Source organism: Thunnus albacares, chromosome 8 (genome assembly GCF_914725855.1).
Source record: "Thunnus albacares chromosome 8, fThuAlb1.1, whole genome shotgun sequence".
Lineage (NCBI taxonomy): Eukaryota > Metazoa > Chordata > Actinopteri > Scombriformes > Scombridae > Thunnus > Thunnus albacares.
In genome coordinates this window covers 19,988,164-20,004,249 of record NC_058113.1, presented here as the reverse complement: position 1 = coordinate 20,004,249, position 16,086 = coordinate 19,988,164, and the positions used below count along the sequence as shown (strand labels likewise).

The window sequence follows — 16,086 nt, the reverse complement described above, 5'->3', positions numbered from 1 at the left end:
CAACACTTATTTACTCTGATTTCTTTGAGCCAAAGCACTTTCATGTGAATTATCTCTTCGCTTGAGGCGGCAAAGACGGCGTGGTCTCGGGCGCATGCTGACACAGAAGAGGGAGGAAGTTAAGGAGCTTTAAGGAGATTTTTGCTTTGTCTTTGTCTCAGACATATTTTTTAATTGATAGTAAACTATTCTGATAGTGGATTAAACTTTTAAGTCATTTTTTAAGTAAAGATACCAAACATTCTCTGGTTGCAGCTTCACCAAAGTGAAGATTGGCTACTTTTCTTTTTAATATATCAATGTAAAGTAAATATCTTTGGGTTTCTAAGCATTGGTCAAACAAAATAAGACATGTGAAGACGTCTACTTGAGCTTTTAGAAAGTTGTGATGTTCTGACATTTTATAGCCAAATGATTAATTGAGAAAATAATCACTAGATTGTCAGTTACAGCCCTAAATCATACACAGATTTATACTAACGTGGGTTTATCATGGACGGGGGAAAAAAATCCCATTGGCAACCAACTTAGCCTTTGTAGGACAAAGTGTAAATGCATCTCTTGACCTTGTATGTGTGCAGTATGTCTCATTGTAAGTAAACATGATAACAGACCTGTGTGACATATTTAAGTATCACCATCCATGGTAGTCACTGTTTAAATGCATCCACAGGAAAAAACTGGATTGTTGCTAATAATTACTATGTGTATAAATACACAACATATGATGTTTTACTCAATTTCTGAAATCCCCCCCCAATAAGCGAAAAGTCATTACAACACAAAAACCAGACATCTCAAGAGTAAGGCAGCGCAGAATAGCGAGACACAAAGGGGTTTAAGGAGGAGCGCACATGAACTCACACTAAATTTCCGGCGCGGAGGAGAAAAAAAAAAAACATCATGGGTGGTTGGTGGTTCGAGCTTGTTATTTTAGGCATATTCCTTAGAACAGACACGTTCGGAAAATAATAAGATTGCAAAGAAGTTTCAATGATTCCCATCAATTTTCTGTCTGTCTGTCTGTGAGTCACTTAATACTGACACATCATGTCATCCACAACACCACACACACACACACAGAGTTCATATCCCCCCTTCTCCTTCCTTGTCACTTTGTTTCTCTTTTTTTTTTATTTTGCTGCCAGTCAAGGACGTGTCTGCATAAGTTGCTGAATCTTGCATCACATTGTAACTAATGGTAAAACAGCCCACAGTCAGATACCACAAACACATCTTGTCCTGCACACAAAATAATTCACAAGCTCATATTTAACTATTATCATAAAACATAATTACTGTCTGAAAGCATGTCATTCTAAGTTTATTCATGTTAATTGAGGCTAATTACCTTAAAGTCAAATAACTGATATGACTGTTTGCCTTTAGGTGTGTCATATAATGTCTTTCTTATTCTTGCCAAAACATTTAACCACAAAAAAAATGCTAACTCTCTAAAATCTGCCACCTTCTCACTTTTTAACGCATTGAATGCTACAGATGTTAAGATGTTATCCTTCCAACAATTGTCTCTTTCTCTTTTTTTCTTCTCACCTCCCACTCCTTGTGTCGACGGTGGACGTATTCACCTCCTCTGCAACTCTACGGTTTCCTCATCCCTTACTTTCATTATGTGCACTCTCTTCCTCTCTCTTAAAAATGAGGATTTATTCGTTACTTAAAAAAACACCCATAACATTTGGACATTTTAATCGTTTTGTTTTCATCTGTCACGGCCAACTATTAAAAACCTAGAGCTTCTTTGTACTTAAAGAAGTTTTGCAACCAGACCGACAAATAAACCAGCACAAGTCAAATGGGCTTTATTCTTAATGTTTTGAGTCGAATCCACCGTGGATTCGTTTTTACTGAAGAGGAAATGGAAACTTAAATTCACTGTCCACCAGCACGACTTAGTGCAACTCCTAAAAATGAGACGAGTTTGAGCAGAGGCCAGGAAAATGACAGCTGCAGGACTGACCAAACCTGCACACAAAGATTTATTCTTCAGTATAAAAGGTTATAGTATCCACCATCTATATCATGAAATCCTACGGCAAACGCTGTGTGTGTGTGTGTGTTAGTGTGTGCGTGTGTGTGTGATGACTGGAACTAGAACTGTTAGTATTATTTTTATGGCTCTTATTTTCCGTTAAAGTCTGTAAGTTTTCCCAGTCCACCTCAATTATATCAGGCTCCAGTGCTAAGGGGGAAAATATGACTTTATACTATTCACAGAAAACTGCGGCCGAGAGGGAGAAGGAGAAATGCTTTTATGAATTCTGATGTCAGATGTTTTCCAAAGTGCCTGTACGTGTGTGTGTTTGTGACTCTGTGTGTGTGTGTGTGTGTGTGTGTGTGTGTGTGTGTGTGTGTGTGTGTGTGTTGGTTAATGTGAGCAAGTATGCGTATGTTGTGACGGCACGTTTTCTCAGTATATGAGTAACAAGTAAGTGCTAGAATATTGATCATGCTTAGAGCTTAACAATACAAAGTTTACAATTAAAATAAAAAGTGAAAGGTAAAATTTATAAAGTAGACTTAAAATTTAGCAAAAGTTTCATATTTTAAATGTGTTTTCAGGCTCAAAATGTAATCAAATGCCTATTGTTTTTCTTATTTTCAAACATGATAGCAGCTCAGATAAATTAGAAAATATACTTACAGTAAAATGCTCACAAACAATGAATAGTCGAAACACACTCTCACATCGAAACAGACACACACACCCACCTACAAGTGCTTTCATTCAGATAAAACCCCTGTGCTTCAGAAGTTATTCCTAACCACACCATAACAAATCATGATGCTAAACAACCACTGCACCAAATAAAACAAACAACAAAACGGCCAAACAGATGGAAAGTAAGATTCAAGCTCATACCGTTTCTCCTCCACTCACTCGTCTTCCTCTCACCACTTTTCTTCTCTGTGTGATAAAGATTTTAAGGGTTAAAGAAAGACACTCTTTTTCACCCTCTTTACACTTCACTTATTTTGGGGGTAGTGAGTGGAGTGTGGTGCTGGGACACCTTCTCTGAGGAAGAGTAGGGGAGGAGGAAATGGGGGGGAAGAAAAGAGATGAGAGTATACACACACACACACACACATACACACACGTCTGCCAAACCAAAAGCTGCTTTCAGACTAGCAGAACACTCTCACAGGAGTATCTGACTGCAAAACCTTCACATTTAAGCAACGATTATTTTCCAAAATAACACATAAATACTGGCTACACACAAACTGACACATCCAGGTCTTCTAATAATACAGCATGTCTCTGCTGGATGGTTAAAACACAAGCTCCGCCTGCTCCGAGTCCCAACAGTTCCCCTCTGGACTGAACATTTGCATCCCACCAGGAGATATAAAAACAGACGCTGCCAGGTAGAATTTGAATCAGAATTTGAATTTGTCAAAGACAAGACTTGAGACAACACCATGATAATTAGAACGATTGCACCTTGCCGTGACTGGACTGAAGGAGATGGAAAAAAAAAAAAAAAGAAAAGTCCAATGAGCTAATGTTACTCAGCAAGAAGTTTATTCTGTCTTTTATTCGAGAAAGCCCCTGCGACCAAGCCCTCCTCTGTCCTTAATGTAACTGGGGCATTATGGTGTGTGTGCGTGTGTGAACGCATGCGCACAGTGTGGTCTTAGTTCCAAGAACACATTACATTATTCATTTGGTTGGCAGAGCGGAGGCCCTTATCCCCTCGCCCTCCCACACCACAACACTCCACAGTGAGCTACAACAGCAGCCAGTTTGCATGCCAGTCCTGAACACCAATGTGGATCTGCTGGAGGATTATCAGCTTATCAACACATGGGGCAAGACATTTGGGTGCACATACTGTATACCCTCTGTCCCGTAATATCCACTAACTACTGCTCTGAGCCGAATGTAAATAAAACTGTAGTATCTACATGTAGGAACACGGAAACACTGACAACAGCAGACATCACGGTATTTAAAAATTAACACGTTATTTAAATAATATTTTGTGGGCAAATATTAGGGGTTTCACATCCCTGCACACAAGAACATTTTAATATATTAGAAGTCACTTTACTCCACCAGAACAGTCAAATTATTGCAGAATAACATATTATTTTATTGTACTTAAGCATTTTACGACCAGGGTATGACAATTTAAAGTCCTACATGAAATCTAGTGTCATATACTAATCCAGTAGATTAATTATATTGTTAAATTACTGTGGTTTGTGTGGAACCCAACACACAGTCATTGTATAATTTTTGGGGGCTTTTATTTAACTTTTTTATTAGGTTGCATCCTGTCAACTTTGCTCACAAGGCTTCATGTTTGAAGTTTAACATTTTTTTGTATAGTCTTAAACTATTTCTTCTTTTATAGCCTTTTGATTCGTAAGAGTCATTATGTAAACACTCTGAAAGTGATGAGTCAATATAATACTAAAATTATTTCCCTAAGGGATGAAAAAATATACAAACGAGTGACAAATTAAAGGAAAAACCAACATAAAGTGTCTTAGTAAGGTGTTGAACCACCATGTGACGCCAGCACAGCTTCAGTGTGCCTTGGCATTGATTCTACAAGTCTCTGAACTCTTCTGGAGGGATGAACGCCATTGTTCCAAAAGATATTCCCTCATTTGGTGTTTTAATGATGGTGGTGGAGGGCACTGTCCAACATGTTGGTCCAAAATCTCCATTAGGAGTTGATATCTGGTGACTGCGGAGGCCATATGATGTGTGTCACATTTTCATACTCATCAAACCATTCAGTGACCCCTCATGCCCTGTGAATGGGGGCACTGTCATCCTGGAAGAGACCATTACCGTCAGGGTTGAAATGTTTCATCAAAGGAATAAAAGTGATCACTCAGAACAACTTTGTATTGATTTACAGTGACCCTTCCCTCTAAGAGGACAAGTGGACCCAAACCATGCCAGCAAAATGCCCCCCGAAGCATAAAAGAGCCGCCGGATCCCCTCACTGTAAGGGTCGAACATTCAGGCCTGTACCATTTTCTTGGTGAACGCCACACATGCACTCGCCCACTTGTCGAGAATGTGGTGGTGATGACTCATCTGACAATATCACTTTTTTCCACATCTCGGTACACCAGTGCCTATGTTTTTGCACCACTGAACTCTCAAATGTGCATTCATCTTTGTAATGAGGGGTTTATGCACTGCCACCCTACTATAATATCCCTTTCTGTGTAATTGTCAACGGACTGTTCTTGCTGACACAGTCTGATTACGTCCTGCGTTGACAGTCACCTGAGGAAGAGTTGCTCTTTTGTTTTATCCTTACACATCTCACTAATGCACAAACATCACAGTCATCAAATGTGAGCTGTCGACCACAGTTTCCGAACCTATTTACTGATGTCTTCCCCATAGATCTAAAAGCAGATGTCACTTTAGTCATTGTTCCTATTGAAACACTAGCCGGTTCAGCAGTCTTTGTGACTGAAGCTCTGTGCCCCAACAATAAACCCTCTTTTTCAAAGTCACCTAGATCTTTTCTTCTTGCCATCTTGATACAAAATCAGAATCAACTGCTCAGCGGTTTTTTATAAATGCAACAGAGCGTGATTGGATGTTAACTGTTTTATTGTACCATGCAGTGCATCTTTGTGGAAGCATCTGCATTCATTATGTTTCTCAACTCATTCAGGTTTTTCTTTTAATTTGTCACGTGTCTGTATTTTTGGCGTGTAATTTTTCTCAAATGAGTGTAATGTGTGACATTTCTCCCATGTTTGCCACAGTGAAAAGAGGAAAGCGCAGTGGCAGGAAAAGAAATCAATCTGAGGTTGGAAAGAGGAAAAGTCTGAGATTTGAGAAGAGACAACAAAAGGAACATGAGGGAGGTATGTTTTCTAAAAACACACATGTTCTTAGAAATCACACAAAAAAAAAGGAGGGTATGGGGGAGGAGAAACACATGAGAGTGAGTGAGTGAGTGAGTGAGTGAGTGGGTGTAGAGATACTCTGAAAGATAAAGAAGAGAAGAGGGTGGGTTAAGACAGGAAAATCTAGTCCCTGCCTCGAACAATCTGTGTTTGCGAGGAGACATGAAACAAGAGTAGAGAGAGTAAAGTTACAAGGGGGGGGGGAGAGGAGGAAGGGGGGAGACAGAAAAAGAGAAGGGAGAGGAGCCGTGACATGACAACTGGGAGCTAAACAGAGCGATCGAGCAAGAGGTGAACACATGCACGCAACTACAGGAAGTAGCAAAAGTCCTTGCAGGTGTGTGTGCGTGTGTGTGTGTGTGTGTGTGTGCAGATGTCTGAGGGAGAAATGTGGTAGCAGTCACCTCTATCATTAGCATCACTAAAAGGGAGTTTCACCCTAAGATGGAGAACACACACAGATGTGAGAAGGCATGCTGACAGAGTGGTTTCACACTTTACTCTCCCTCTCTTTTAGCTCCTTATCTGGTCAGCAGTTTCTACCCCCAACACTCCACGACTGTGAGTGTGTGTGTGAACAGCGGAGTGTCAAGGTGTGTGGGCGAATCTTATTCTGCACCTTGTGTTAATTAATATGCAAGAGAGAGACTTTTGGTTTTAATGATGTTTATGTGCATTTGATGAGCTCATTCCTGTTGATAATATTTTCCTTCTGAGAGTACGATTGCACAGCATGTGAAACACGTCATAAAAAAAAAAAACAAAACAACAAATGATAAATGAAGTATGATTATAGTCAAACATGCAGTAATTCATCAGCATGCTTGTTGTAACTCAGCGGGGGTGTTTTAACATGTCGGTCCGCGGTACAGTTCAGCGAGCTCTGTAGGTGTAATCGTGGCATATAACACTAAGCGTAGTGAGTCGGAACTTCAAAGTGACAGCATTACAACTTTCAACTGAGTGTTTACATGAGAATGAACAAAATTAATTAGTTTTTGTATTGAATTTTCTCAATTACATAATTTTTTACAAATTACGTTGAAGAATACTTACAGTGTTCCTTAGCAACTTGAAAGTCACTTTTCAGTCAACTTTCCATAAAGACCAAAACCAGAATCCTTAGAAAACTCTGCTAAGAAACAATTAATAGCGTTGTTTTTTCAATTTTTGACGTCACATCATCGTGTTTTTCAAATTTGATGAAGCTATGAACCCAAAAACAAAACGTTTGTTTTTTTTTTGTCTAACACTCACCAGACACAAAATTAAATATTTAACTGCACCTGCCCTTTAAAGTATTTTTTTGTGTGTCAGATGATATTAAATTGTATAATATGTTAATACACTCACTGGCCACTTCATTAGGTACACCTGTGCAATCTAATCCAACCCAATACAACATTGTCAGAAAGGTGATAATTCTACTTTATGTCTGTTATTGAGGACGTGGTGGGTGGTGGTGGTGCACTGGAGTGCATTATATTGAAAAATGTTCTTAATATTATGCCCACCCATACATGAGGGGGGCAAAATCAAAAACCACCCACTACAACCTCAATAATTATATATATATATATATATATATATGTGTGTGTGTGTGTGTGTGTATTATGAAAGTTGGAGGCAAAGACTAAATATCAATTATTTGTTTAAAGACTGTATGTATGAGATGAAATATTTTTCCTATTCTGACCTTATGTCATTTTTTACAGGTATTTTAATGTTTAATGTGTTTAAATGTTTTGTTTGAATTTTAAATAAAATATGATCAACATTTAATACATAATACATTAAACACTATCAATGGATTTTACACAGACATACCTGTGAACTGAGAAGAAAATAATAATAACTTCATTTGTATAGCACTTTTCATATAAAAATGCAGCTCAAAGGGCTTTACAACAAAAAAGTTCTCATTTTTTCAAAGCCGGTATATAAATGTCTGCACGAGTCTGTCTATAGACACAAAATAATTAAATCTACTTCAAGGACCCTACAATTAATGATACCTTTGTGAAACATTTAATATTACATTTGTGACACCGAGGCGCTGATTTAACTTACTTTTTTGAGGCCGTCTGCTTTTTTTTTTGCGCAACAAGGTTAATGCAGTGTAAGAACTACAACTTTACAAACTGCAGGTGCAAATTGACAGCAGAAATGAATCAGCATCTCAACCAAAATTTGAGGTTTCATGTGTGCATGTTTATGTGTACTCACGCATGCATGTCTGCAAATGTAGTTTGATAGATTTGTGTGTGGTTATGGGTAGATACTGGGAAGATAAACTTGTTTGTATGATGTTTATTATATTTTTTAAGGCGGGGTTGTGGGGTAAGTAGAAGGGTTATGGAGATGGGGGTTTGAGTAGGATGCTCTGGGGATTGGGCAAAAGAAATTATGTTTATTTACAATATGATGTATACTCTTTATCAGTATGTATTAACGTAGTGCGTTCAAGTATTAGCCTGTTGTGCATCTTCCTTTCATTACAAAATCACAAATGGATCACAAAATGTAGTCTATTCAATTAGAAAGTGAAAATATAGTGAAAAGCAAGACAGAGAAAAACAACAGAATCCATTTTTAGTCCATTTAAATCTTTTATTCTGCACATATCTGTGGACACGTGTTTATCAACGTTAACACGTTGTTACTATGCATGTTGTTGTTACTATGTGTGTGTGTGTGTGTGTATTACAAATGCATTTAGTTGCCACATCACTGGGAGGGTCTCAACAACTGCTGCTCTCTACACAAATGAGCTCCCATTTCAGTGGAAGATATTGCAAAAGCACTGGACACACACACACACACACACGCGTGCACGCGCACACACACAACATTGACAGACAGAGAAATGTCGCAAAACTAACTGATCCTGATCAGTTTCCTTTTCCTGTGCTCAGTAAAGATGGTCGACCACTAGTACAGATGAAGAGATAAATTAAAAACAAACTGAGACATAGAAAACAAGCATAAACAGCTCTGAGTGAGATAAAGCAAAAAAAATACTGATGACAACACTTACAGGTATGTAGGAGCAGGAAGGGAAAAAGACAACTAGAGGACATGAGTGAAAGACGTGTCACCTTCCTGACGAACATGTCAGTGATGCAGGGAGGGGAGGAGACTGTTTGTTTTTACTGTAACTACAATCCATGAATTATATCACAACTTCAGGGTAACTGCAGGGAGGGACTTGCGGTCCAGCTGACTGTATCAGCCACTGCTGTGGTGTCAGAAAAGTCAGGAACTGCGTAAAGGCAAAAACGACGACAGAGGAGAGGGTGAACTACCAGATAACATCTTTTCCTGATGGACGTCTCATAGAGAAAGCATGTTTTTCTCTTTCACAATCTGAATGATGGATGGTTGGTGAGCACATCTTGAGGGAGAAGGTGATTCAACTGATTCAAGAAATTTGTTTTTTTTATAAAGGAAGTTTGATTTCAAAATAAGATATCCAGCATAGGACACGTTATAAGTCCTTTCTGCAAAGATAATAATTCTTTTTTTTTTTTAATATTAACAAAAGTGATTTAACTTTTCCAAAGGGGATTATATGCAGCCTTTTGGAATAAAAGCCTCCATTTGCTGTTGGAGTTCCCCTTTGAACATCCTACATGAAAGGGGTCAGTTTCAGCAGCAATGACTCCCATGTCTGCTCATGTTTGGGTGTTTATTCTCACTTTCCCTGAAGTGTTGTCTCACTGTACCTATTTATGATAACCGCCCGCTCAGTGTGTACAGAAAAAATTGCACTGTTACCAGAAGAGCTGAATCACGGTCCCTCCTTCAGCCTGTTGCTTTTTCTCAGGCCCTTCTTTTACTTCTCCCCTGACTTTTTACAAGAAGAAGAAGAAGAAGAAGAGTCAAGGCCACCTGCCGATTGGTTGAGGCTGGGTGGCGTGGGCTGTGATGCTGGTGGTCGAGAGCGAGGGAGGGCTGTCAAATGCTACAGAAACTCATGACTGAAAAGAGGAAATGGCAGATACATAACTTCCTCTATTGACACAGATCGAGTGGGGGCAAGACTTAACTGTAATGCAGCAGACTGGATAAAGGCCACCATGTAGTCACCCCTGTAGCATTACTGCCTCAATGTGGAGAAACAACCGCCATATATGGTAAAAATACAGCTTTTGTCTAGGGTTCGAGGGCTTTAGTCACGGTTTATGCACATTTTTAAATGAGCATAAAACTAAGACTACGGCAGCAAAATAATTGCCATTACATCATGAAATATATTCTTTCTCGCATAGGATGACACACCAGTCTGGCTGCAGTTGTGTAATTTTTCCTTATGTTTTGGATGAAAAAAACAGACTAGGGAATATAGAGGTTTTCTCAGAGTAAAGGGGATGCAGGGGAGCAAAGTAGACAAACAAACGTGAGAAAAAAAAGAGTGAAACTCCTTCAAATATTGGGAGCAAAGAGGGAAATCTCTATCTCTTTCAAGTCCCATCAACCTTCCCCTGTTCTCTCTCTGTCTCTCTCTCTCTCCCCCACCTTCCGCCCACTCAGTCAGTTTAAGTGAAACTGAAAGACCCATGTATGAAATGGGGGAATTTATATGGGCTCACATGCCCTAATTAAAACATTTCCTGGAACTGCATGCATACATGTACATGTGCGTGCATGCATGTATGTGTTAGGAGTGTGTGTGTGTGTGTGTGTGTGTGTGTGTGTGTGTGTGTGTGTGTGTGTGTGTGTGTGTGTTCCTCGCCTGACCGACCACTCGATGTCACTTCCCCCTATCCACCAGTTCATGGACACATGGTAGTCACCAGTCATACTCTAGCAAAGCCATGATCACATGATTTGTCACACTGACTTGCCCACCAAACACACACACACACACACACACACACAATTCACTAACAAATTTGAACTTGACTCAAATGAAAAATTAGATCCTTAACTACATCAATAACTACAGTACTACCAAAAGTTTTTGATGTGCAAATTTGATTCAAAAAGTTGATTGAACATGACATTAGACTACATTCTGATACTGATACTTGTGTTCAGGTATTTGAATATACAGTTTAGCAGCAGAGAAATTTTTGTTTCCTCTAGCAATCGACAATTGTGACTTCCAAGATCAAAATGTTCTTTAGATCAGTTTGTGTACGATTTTTACTTTGGAGTACAGTGTTATCAGTATGTTGACAACATGTTGAAGGAAAAATATGAAACATCCTTTCATGGTTTGCTGTTGTCTGATGTGTGTGGTCCAGTTTTTAGACCTAAAGCTGGGAAATAAATTTGTTTTTTGAGCCTGGGTTTCTTCAGTGAAGCATTCATAACAATTTAAATTGCATTAAAAGCCTGAAAAAAGGCTTGAGGGTGTAAAAACACAACAGTATTATTCTTTATTCATTAATTTGTGAGGTTTCATTTAAGCCTTTTGTCTGCCTTAATGAAGTGCATCATTATTTACAGGTTTCAGAAACTTGCCTCCGGGTTAAAAAAAATAAAAAATAAAAAAAAATCACTTTTTAAAAATTTAACAATAACTAGGGCACAAAATTAGCTCCAGCCATCAGCCAAATGCTGGTAAAATATGCAATTGGCTGTTAGATTTGCTTCACTCACCAGCCAAAAAAACCAATGGTAAGGTATTGAGCTGTTGGTAAAATTCACTAGTCATTTGGCTGGTAGACAAAAAGGTAATTTTGCACCCTGACAATAACCATATTCCATACCGTATATTCATATTTTGCCTATTTGCATTTTAATACCAGGTTTTCAAATGAGCTAATGCCAATTAGCATAATGCTATTAGCCTGAAGCTGAAGAAGTTGTTAATGTTGCATCATAGAAAACTCTAGTAGTTACTTTATTCTGTTGTTAATAGGCTTCCTCATAAGCGGCGTTACTTTGTGATATTTATCTTGCACGACAAACTCTATAAATACCATAAACAAAAGAGTTTATTTTTGGCATCATTCCCGAACCATCTCTAAAAGCCAATTGCAGTTATAGAGTGTCTGCATCCGACACACCACAGAGGAGTTAACTTGCAGGTTGCCAATAAAATATTTAACTGCTTGACTACTTATTCAGCTCATATTTGTTTCCAAGGACAAGGAAGTTTTTAGTTAGCCCCTCCCCTTTAGCAAAGACCCCACCCACCCTTTATAACCATCAGCATTTAATGAGATTTGACCCCTGACAACAATGTGTTTGTGATGTAAACTGTGTGAAAGCAGCAAAAGTGAGACAGGCTGAATAAAACAGATTAGGCCGTTCTGGATGATTCGTATCAGGGAAATTAGTCAAGCATAATTGCAAGTATCTCATTTGTATTACTTAGAGACAGGGAGGGCTGAGCCTGACAAAACCATAACTTAAAATGATAACATTCTTTTGTCTCTCATTTAGGAATTTATTGCATTCATTTCACTCGTGACAATGTGTGTATGCAGCTCTGAATGTGGTGCTTTCAAGCTGAAATCTGTAATGCTTTTAATTAATCTGGTGTTATTAAATGCAGAGATATGGTGGGGTTTGTTGGTTCTGGTTGAAAACTGCAGATTGTAGATTTTTTTATTCATATTTGTGCCTGAAGGGGGTTTCCTTTAATGTAAGGGTAAATGTGTAGCTTTAAGATGACATTTTATTCGATGACGAACAGATAGAAAAAAAAAATTCCTATCACTCTTCTACCTGTCACACTGCATTTTTCTCAACCGTCACTCTGCTGTTTTGGCTCCTCACAGGCACTGAACAGAACCTGGTCCCTGTTTCCCAAAAGTATTACTAAAAGTATCAGTATGCTTCAAACAAAGTGCCTGCATCTGATTCCACCTACACCATTTTGACGGGGCAGCTTCCAAGAATTTCTGCATCTTTCTGAACAGCAGAATCCAACAGTTATGACCAGTTTATGCAGCAATTGGCCAAGTTTGAGGAGGTGAGAAAGTAAACAAGCTTTTTTTTTTTCCCTAGGACTGCAACTAACTATTATTTTCATTGTCAATTAAGCTGTTGATTATTTCCTCAATTAATCAACTAGTTGTTTGGTCTATAAAATATCAATCCATTAATTTCCAAATGCCCAAGATGACTTCAACAAATGACTTCTTTTGTCCTGAACAACAGTCCACAACTTAAAGATATTCAGTTTACTATCATAGAAACCAGAAAATATTCACATCTGAGAAGCTGGAATCAGATTTTTTTTTCTTTAAGAATGACTCCAAATTATTAATTGATTATCAAAATAGTTGGCAATTACTTTTATAGTTGCCAACTAATCGATTATTTGTTGCAGCTCTACATTTTCCAATTTTCAAACATGTCCATCTCTTTTCATGTGTCCAACTGAGTGCATCACAAAGGCTTTCAAGGAGAGACTTTCCCAAAAGTGTGCACCATCTCGTCTCTCTATGACGGCACATTTCTCATCCAATCTTTGAATGTGGCCACATTAGACATGTTCAGAACAAATTTTATACAAACTAGTTTATTTAAAGCATAAGATAATCTTTGCCCTGTTGTACGTCTATGGGCTAAGATCTTTTGAGAAAAGAAGTCCCTGATGTTTCCACTTGTAAAAATGGTTGACAGCATAAATTCAAATTAAAGAGAAGGACTGATGCTGAGATTAATGGTCTAATGTAACGTCTATAGTGTAAGATTCCTACCTCCAGTCCATAAACCCAGGAGAAGATGGGTGCCTGCTTTCTGTCTCTCTCTCTCTCGTCCCCCTCCTCTTTGGTTGTTTGCTCAGAGGTCAGCAGAGGTCATACACCTGAGGCAAAAAGGCAAGGAAGTGAAAAAAAAAACATTAAATTTGAGCATTATTCATCCGCTATGGGTTAATCAGCTATCAAGTGCATGAACAAAGATGGGAGACGTGATTAACAAACATTGAGTAATGACAGAGTGTTGACTAACTGAGACACATGTCTTTTTTTCTTTTTGTAAAATAGGTTAAAAGTTAGCAAGCATGCATGTGGATAAATACACACACACACCCACAAGCAATCATATGATGCATCAGAGGAGTGGAGTGGGGGGGTTCTTGTACCAGAACAGAAAAAAAAGAGACGCTGATAGAAACCAACCGCTTCCTACTTTGACTTCTTTAGAAAAGAAGTTCTTCAACAGTCAGTAGGGTTGGGAAAGCCCACACACACACACACACGCACACACACACACACACCCACACCTCTTTAAGCTGAAAATGATGAATATACCGTACAGAAGTGGTGTGTGGTGCGTGTACGCAACTCTATTATTTCCACAGCTCAATAAGAAACATACTAAAAATGTGTGTCCGTGTATAACTGCAGATTCAGATTAAAACATGCGATGATGAAGTGTCAGAAGGAAAGAGAGACATCAGTTACGAGAAGAAGGCCGGTAGAGAGCATGGCAGGATGGAGGTCATGTCAGGACAGCGGGAACGAGGGATGAAGCACAGATGTCTAATTATGTTGCTGAACAAAAGTTCGGGCAAACTGAGCTGGCATTAAGAATTTATTTCAAAACCCTGATGGCTCTTCCATGTGTGGAGAATTTTGAACCATCCCCTGTGCAAGAGAGACAGCATCTGAAAATGCCCACTCACATGACAGTGGATGTAACCCTGTGGCGCTCACGCACACAAGAGAGGGAACAAAACAGAAAGACAAAAGAGACTCGGGCTCTTTCTCCAAACTTTTCTCTCCTTCAGTCACAAGCTTTGCCCACAAACAGAGGCTGTAGACGATGCGTCAGCCTCCCAATCGAGCCAAAAAAACAAAAACAAAAAAGCCTCGACGACACCTGAGGCTGTAGAGGGAATAAGGCATTAACTACCTGCATGGACGGCTAAAGATTTAACCAAACAAGCTGTGCCCAACACAGGGAAACCAAACCCAAGCCAGTTGAGCTTGTTAGGCCGGTCTGGCAGAGGGGCGAGTCAGCAACACATCTACCTCTGTAATGACACACACACACACACACACACACACAAGCCCACTGGCATGAAAGCCCTCCCCACCCATGAAGGCAGGCAGAGAACTCTTAACCTAACATTACAGCCTGAGCACATCCTATTGTAATACAGGTTAGTGGCAGGATTAAAATAAAACACTGGGTGCGCCATGGGGAGAGGATGATGATGATGATGATGATGATAATGATGATGATGATGATTAACAGACCACTGAAGGGAGACCATTAAGGTGCAAGAGGCTAAATAGATCCAGTGAGCAGCAGAGAGGCAGGTGATGTGCGTGAGAGCAGGTTAGGTTTTGGATGTCAGCCGGTGTTCTCGGCTATAATTAGCAGCCGAGTCTCCAGAAATGTACCCGCCGACCCCGCTCTCTCTCTCTCTCTCTCTATCTCTCTCTATCTCTCCTCTCACCTGGACGCCGCGCACAGATGCACATATCAAACAGCACCTGAGACACCTGCTCCGCAAAAAAATACACCCACACACACGCGCAACACACACTGTATATTTCATTTAGTGCATTTAGAAAAAAAAAAGCCGAGCCGAAACGCCCTCTGGTTGTATTATAAGGGGAAATAAATGTCGACGGGAGTTACCGAATACCCGTGACGTGGATAGCTAGTCCTCCCGTGACCCCGATCAGAACCGGGAAGGAGGGAGGAGGGAGAGTTTGAGGCGAGCCGGCGCTGTCATGGCATACAGATATGTCACTTAAATTTCAATTGACTTACAGGTGTGCTACAATTTTTTTTCTGTCAAATCGACAGTAGACAGGTAGTGCTGTTACCTGGGTGCCGGTGTGTCACCTGTCCTGACTCGTCGCCTCCCACCTGACCGGCCTCCACACTTCCTGGATTATTCCGTCCCACCCTGCCTACTTCTTCTACTTCTTATTCGTCTTTTTTTTTATTTTCTTATTATCCTGTCGTCTCTTCCACTCCGCCGGGGGTCACCCGCTCCTGCCGTCCTCAGCTCGACACCCCGGTGAGGTTTTAATCTTCGACAATCGTGCGTTGGCGTTTCTCCTCGTTGGTCCCACTCTATCGGGCTGCTGCTGCCGTCTCCTCTCTCTGCAGACCGCCGGCTCTCTGGGCTGCTCTGACCCCCCTGTCTGCCTCTGCTGGCCCACTCCAACTCCCAGCTCCTCCTTTCTGAGAACCAGGAAGCGGCTTGCCCTACTTACACCCAGCCTCGGATTGGCTCTGGCAGGGCTG

At 39.9% G+C, this 16,086-nt stretch overlaps 1 protein-coding gene and 1 long non-coding RNA gene across 2 annotated transcripts in view; one reads left to right on the top strand and one right to left on the bottom strand.

Moving 5' to 3' along the window:
* Positions 1-6,871, top strand: part of LOC122986875 — a 15,021-nt gene extending 8,150 nt beyond the window's left edge. The window contains exons 2-3 of the long non-coding RNA XR_006404405.1: positions 5,770-5,871; positions 6,431-6,871. This is a non-coding gene — a long non-coding RNA (uncharacterized LOC122986875). The remainder of the gene's footprint in view (positions 1-5,769; positions 5,872-6,430) is intronic.
* zbtb7b (zinc finger and BTB domain containing 7B) overlaps positions 1-16,086 on the bottom strand; it is a 22,737-nt gene extending 6,651 nt beyond the window's left edge. Inside the window, exons 1-2 of the mRNA XM_044358338.1 lie at positions 15,660-16,086; positions 13,575-13,681 (exon numbers count right to left, since the gene is read on the bottom strand). The gene's annotated coding sequence lies outside the window, so the exon portion shown is untranslated. The remainder of the gene's footprint in view (positions 1-13,574; positions 13,682-15,659) is intronic.